Here is a 6,564-nt window from a genome sequence, read left to right as displayed (position 1 = left end):
CCTACCTCGAAGGCTGGGAGGGCTTAAAAACTGACATTGTGAAATAGATCATTGGTCTGGGGTTTAAGCCAGGTGCTGCAGTACTGTGGAATTGTATGGGAACAGCAACAGACTGCTTCTTCCTTTGTTTTCATTTTAAAAGCCCCAAGAATTTGCCGTTTCAATGTTGTACACAGAAAGGCACTCATGACAGCCCCCAAATACGAAAGGCTTACGAAACAAATGTTTTCCATTCAAAAGACATCGTATTACTTCTCTGACTCAAATTTCTAGCAGGATTCCCATTAGTAATTTTTGTGCTTCCACCTGGAAGGAACAGGCAAAAATACTCCCATCCATATTCAGCACAAAATACTTGAGCATAAAGTGAAACAGAGTTTCAGTTCCCCAAAAAGGGAGACTGAAATTGTCGGTGGAAGGTAGTGAAGCCCTGTGAAATTCTGCGGTGCAACCTGGTACCTTTTAATCCATCCTTCAGAATTTGCGGAATGTCTCCACCTAGCCATGCAACTCCACATTAAACTTAGAGCAAAAGGATTTAATGTTTAAATGGCTAATCAGTAGTTGATGATAATATGCTTGTGGCTTCCCTTATCCCAATTCAAAGCTAGTCTTTTAGAGGGTCAGGTAGTCACCTGGTCTGAAATAAATACTTCTGGGGAAGGGAATAGGGTTGTGAAAGCCCCATCAGCCATAAATAAACAAAGGTCCAGTCCTGGAATCTTGTTTAACAAAAACTCCTGTGAGAGTTAGTAGATGATGTTTGTCCCTATATGAGGTGATGGGAAGCTAGTCATTGCCTTTCTGGCACTATGGTTACAAGCGCATCTAAACAAGGACTGCAGAATTAGGCTGTCTTATTTTCCATGGACTGCCAAACGTATATATTTATTTAGGGTCAGGGTCTACTGAGTCCTGTGAGACTAGAGTTGAATCCCTGTACCTCAGACCTACTTGAAACCGTTTTAGTTTTTTGCTCCATTTCATTCACCTTAAGAATTCATGAATTGCTGAAAAGCCTTGCTAAACTTGGCCTGCAGCCCAATCCTGATCCATTTTCTTTTTCTTTAAGTAGAGTTCCTAACTGGGTATATTCTAATATAATGGGCTGTAACCAATTAATCACACAGCTGTTAATGGAAGTACAAGGCAGTACATTGCAAGCTTGTTAGTTTCACTTAGCCATGCGAATTTGTGTTTGGTGAAAATGCGAAGACATCAGTCAAGCTGACAGACACAACCTCGGTCGTCTTCTCTGCTGCTGCCCTTACCGTTGTTCAGTGACATGGAGCGTTCAGCATGGCATCTGGCAGTGAGAAACCCCTCCAAACAAATTGGGTAGCTTGGTGGATTCTGTACCTTAGCTGAGGGAATGGCAAGAGAATGTACCATGAATGCAAACACTAAATTACTGTATGAATGTTATGCCTTTTATAAATAGTTTCCTGCCAGAAGTGAACGATAGGAAACACATTAGCATGGGGAGCTTGCATGCAGTTAATAATCTGAATGCTAAGAAATTTTTTTCCTCCTGACAGCACCAAATTGTTTTATAAATTTTTTAAAAATGTGAAATAGGTGTTTGACATGAGCGATTAAGGGAAGCTATTTAGAATTGCAAAATGAATTAAAGCTTTGAAATGTCTTTACACGGTTATAGGCAGAAGCAAAAGTACTGGAATTGGAATAATGAGCTAGGAAATGGCTTATTCGAAAGGAGAAGTATTTGAAACCAGAAATAATCTTCCAATTTTACTTCTCTGAGTTAAATTGCTTTTAATTCTAGATACTCAACAGTGATGTTGATATACATCAGGAGTCTCACAAATAGGGTTTTTTTTGTATGTTAGAAGTTTTTGAAATGTTGAAATTCCCTTTTTGGAGATTTTAGGGAGTTATGTTTTATGCATCTTTGGAAAAGGGAAAAGCCAATGCCACTGAGGCTTAATTTCACATTTCACACATTAACCTTTACACGCCAGCCAGTGGAAATAGCATTGGTGTTTCTCCATTGAGAATATTAAGCATCTAGGAGAGTTTCTAGGTTTCTAATCCTGTTCGCCCTGCAGAGAAACGATTCATTATTTTCAGTGTAATGCCTCCATATTGCTGATCATAAACTTCCTTTACAAAGGTGAGTGTCATTGTCTCTGTTTACCTGGGAGAAACGGCAGCACAGAAATGGGGGATGGTTCATCCATGTTGTCTTAGTGACGTGGTGACTGAGCCTGTTTCCTGATGGCTTGTGCCTTAGTCATATCCTCCTGTAAAGCTTGGCTCAGAGATGAGCTCTCAAGGGCTGTGCTCACATTTAGTATTAATAGCAGGAGCGAAAAAATACTTCAGATTGAATTCATTCTCACTCATCCTGAAAGGAGACCCTGACATTATTTTATCATTTTCCCAAACTTCCATTTTGCTCTGTTGCTTTGGTTCTTGGACAGCCTGTAAAAGAGGGGAAAAAAAAGAAAAAAAAAAAGAAAAAAATTGTTCAGAACCAGTTGTGAGAAGGTCTGGCAGCCGCTCGGGGAACACAGATGTAGACAGGGTCCAGCCTGGGTCAGAACAGACATATTTGCCCTGTGCTAATAGAGTAACTGCTAGTGTCAACTTAATAGGGATTTTTTTTTTCCTGTCAATTCAAAGCTTTCTAGCTTTTTTAGAGCTGTAGATTTTAATATTAAGATACTTCTAGAGACAAGAGTATTTCTCTCAAAAGCAGTATACAGTGACTCTAGTGCATCAGGTGAAGATCTACAAGTTGCCATGGCTACCCTAAGGCTTTTCCAAGTCACACTTGGCTGAGCTCACACAGCTGGTAGCACTTGAGTTTGCAGCTGTGAACAACAGGAACCAAAAGGCGGGCTGGGTTCTGCCTCCACCAGACCTGCTCCGTTGCTGTACCACCGGAGTCTGAAGTTTCTCTGCACCGTTTGTGCCGCAGGAGATGGCTTCTTGGAAGTGCAGATTCTTCCTCCCTCCAGCATCCCAGACAGGCTCAAACTCTGCTGTTATTGGTGAGCAGGAAGGTAAGAGGTTGTAGGGCTACGGATGGTGAGAAATGAATGATTAGAAACCCAAAATCCAAACTCCACCTGTCAGCGTCCAGTGGAAACCCTGTGGTTCCAGTTGCAATCCCAGTCGGGGTCATTAGGTAGCATGTGTTTGCTAATATGCTGAGAGGCTTGGAGAAATCTGTGGTAACGAGGGAGGAACAGAAAGCTTTTCGATAATTGTGTTAATCCTGTAAAAAAGTCTGTAGATCGCACTTTTTTTTTTTAATTTAAGACATGCTTAAGGATAAATAGTGTTCAGCTAAATTTGGCATGGAATGGCTGACGGAATAAATAAGGAAACTGGTTAAGATTAGAAATGAGGGGAGTCTGGTTGAAAGTGAGTTCATGGATAGGGTGCGATGGGCTAGACCGGTAGCTTAACGTCTTTAAAACATTGTAGAATTTAACTGGAGAGGTATTTAAGTTTTGGTGCCGGATGAATATTGAGCAGGTGTGCGGGTAGTTTCATTTAATTCTCCTGGAGGCTTCGATCACTATGTATGTGAGACTTGTATAGGTGGTAGCTCTTCCTAGACTGGGCATTTCCCGACACTTTCTGTCCCAACAACCCCGTAGGCTACTGCTGCTCCGACCGTAGAGGACCAGAGCCAGCGGCATTAGTTTCTGTGCTCCACTGAACTGCTTTCAGCTTATGCAATATCCTGCATATTTTGAATCTAACCTTTATTTGCTCTAGTTTAAAAAAGTGCTGATGCCTCTGTTCTTTGCACTTGCAAGGTGTAGTATACTTATGAGTCTGAGTCCAGCAAACCTTTTAAACGTGCCTATATGAGTAGGATGGTTTGTGCATTCAGATTACGTATCTTTGCAAGGTCTTTGCTGGATGGAATCAAATGCTAGCTGCTTTGCAGTGGTAACCATTTGGGAAAAAAAGTGGAGAACAGCATGTTATTTTAGCCCACTCTGTGGCACTGCTGCCAAATACCGATACTGTCTCAATGGTGATTACTGTAGTTGTTTGTCATCCTATCAATTCTGCAGCAAAAATCAGTGTCACAAATATGCTAAATATAATTTTTAAAATCACACAGTAGGATCATGAACAATGATGACAAGGGTGTCCATCCTTAAACGTGTATCTGCAGGGATCAGGCGCTGTTCTTTGTCAAATGGCTGTGCTCAGAGGAAGGGAGACTTGGACTGTGGAGTTGGGAAGGGACACGGTTTGATTGTCTGCATTAGTGTTTTGGTTCACAATGGGAGTGTGCTTTTGATGTGAACCTCCCAGTTGCCCTTGCTTAGTGTGCTTTGGTTCACATCATCGTGGTCGTAGAGTATGTGATCTGGATTACTTTAATGTGAAATGAAAGCCGGAGATGTTTGCTAGGAGCACGCCTGGAATGTGCTATCATGCAGATGTTGGATTCTCAGCACCAGCTCTTTTGCTCTGTAACCCTCTCCCTCTGTGCCATGCTAATGTACACAGAGGTGGTGAGTGGTGCCAACGAGCAGTGAAAACGCTCTTCAGACAGTCTCACAGCTCTCTGAGCTTGGATGAAGGTTTTTACCTTCATTTTTAAATCATTCTTGAAATGATACCTGTTTAAGCAAGATCACAACTTTTGCTTGTTTCACAAGCACTGGCATTCAACACAGGCAAACAGCCTCCCTTCTCCTCAGAGACAGACAATTACCATAACTAACACACTTTAAAAACCACTTAAAATGCCAGCATCTTCATACTGTGCTCCTGTGTCAACAGAAGACCTGTTAGAGGTATGCTGACAGGCTCTGCCCCTTGGAAGGCTCTTCCTCCTTAGGGGTGAGGCTTATGGGTGTTGCTCAGTGCCTGAACAAGAGGAGGTTGGTAATAGGCAACTTGTCGCTCAGACACTTCACTGCAGGGCCATTCACATAGGCGCCTTTCTACTATAGAATTTATCTGCTAATGACAGCAATTCTTACCTGGATAGTGCACTTTAGATCACATGAAAACCGTTGACTCTGCCACAGAAATTAATCTAGAGGGTTTTTCAGTGGCTGTTTCAGTAGCCTGTTTCAATACAGAGTTTATATACTAATACTGTCGTTATGAGAAGTAACCCATGAAAGATGTCTGTAATCGTGCAGCTCCAATGCAGACATATCTGTCATACGTGTGTGATCTTCATGGTCCAAATGGCCTTTTTCTCCATCCCTGGTTGACACTGTTAATGCTCTCAACTCGTGGTGAATTGATGATGAAGTGATGCTGTCCCTCTGATTTTGTAACCAAAGATGCAAAATTAAACTGGGGTAAAATTTCTCACCTGAATATGGATTCACAGTGTGTAAAGCAATGTTCCTTGTGAGTACATTTTAAAGGAATAATTATCTGTTAAAAAGGAAGAGGGATATGATTATGTGTATCTTAACCTAAACCAAAGAAACTCGGGCTCACAAAACCTGTAAGGGGGAGAGCACTAGCAGAGCCACGGCACTGCCTGTGCATACAAAGCAGCAAGGCGGCAGCCTGCGTTTTGCCGAGAGCAGGGTTGGTCCTTGTCACCACGCTCCCATCCCAAGCAGGACCCAGCTGGGGCTCAGTCCCAGAAAAGGTGAGACATGGGCGAACAAATGCTCCTAGTATTATTAAATTTTGTGGTTTTCCAGTGCTTGTACATGCACAAATGGTGAGCAGCAGCAACGCTCATCTTAGGCTAAGGGGTGAGTTTCACTTTCACAGAAATAATTTATGGCAATCCCAGCTGTTACAATGATAAATGACGACAAATGAAATAGTTTCATGGTGAAGAATCTGTCAGTAAACTAGGAAAAAGGTGAGCCAGGGAGGCTGCAGCTGGCTAGAGCTGAAGCTGTGCACAGCTCTGAAGCTTAGGACAAGCAAACTGAATGTCCCTTTTGACTTTCTTTCTTTTAAATAAAAAAAGGTAAGAAAAGCCTACTCTTACACCGCCTCCTTACGTGATTCTGGCTCCCAGATCACCTTAGGAAAACACGTCAACGTCAGCCTGACATTAATCGCTATCCTCGGTTGCCGTGGAGACCAGTCCCCTTTGTGGTGGTCAGTGCTGCCGGCAGGAGTGAGGGGCAGCCAAGATGGCGCCAGGCAGCCTGCAGCGGGGCCGCAGAAGTCGCGCTCTCTCCCTTTATATATACACACACCTCTTCGTGTGGGTGTCACGTGTCCTCTAATACAGTTTCATGGCAATATGTGCTTTGCCCGATGGCAGGATCCGCCTTTTGTTCCAGTGATGCAGAAATGATCCGCAAGTCTTATGTCTTGGCCTGGCAAATCTGTTTGAGGGCCAGTGACAGCTGCCATGCTTTTCTTCGGGAAATCCCAAATCTTTGCAGCCAGGATCAAGCAAAAACTCTGCTTTGATTTAGTTTCTCCGGATTTGCTGTTCTGATGGGCCGTGGCCCCTGGTGTGACAGGAACGGGGTGCCAGCGCAGGCTCCAGAGGGAGCTGCCGTGGACGGGCAAGGTCCAGGCCGAGTCAGGAGGTCACAGGGAGGCTGCCCCACAGACGGGGACACACCCCCG

Source organism: Aptenodytes forsteri, unplaced genomic scaffold (assembly GCF_000699145.1).
Source record: "Aptenodytes forsteri isolate BGI_AS27 unplaced genomic scaffold, ASM69914v1 Scaffold59, whole genome shotgun sequence".
NCBI lineage: Eukaryota > Metazoa > Chordata > Aves > Sphenisciformes > Spheniscidae > Aptenodytes > Aptenodytes forsteri.
Note: the sequence above shows the minus strand (reverse complement) of the source record.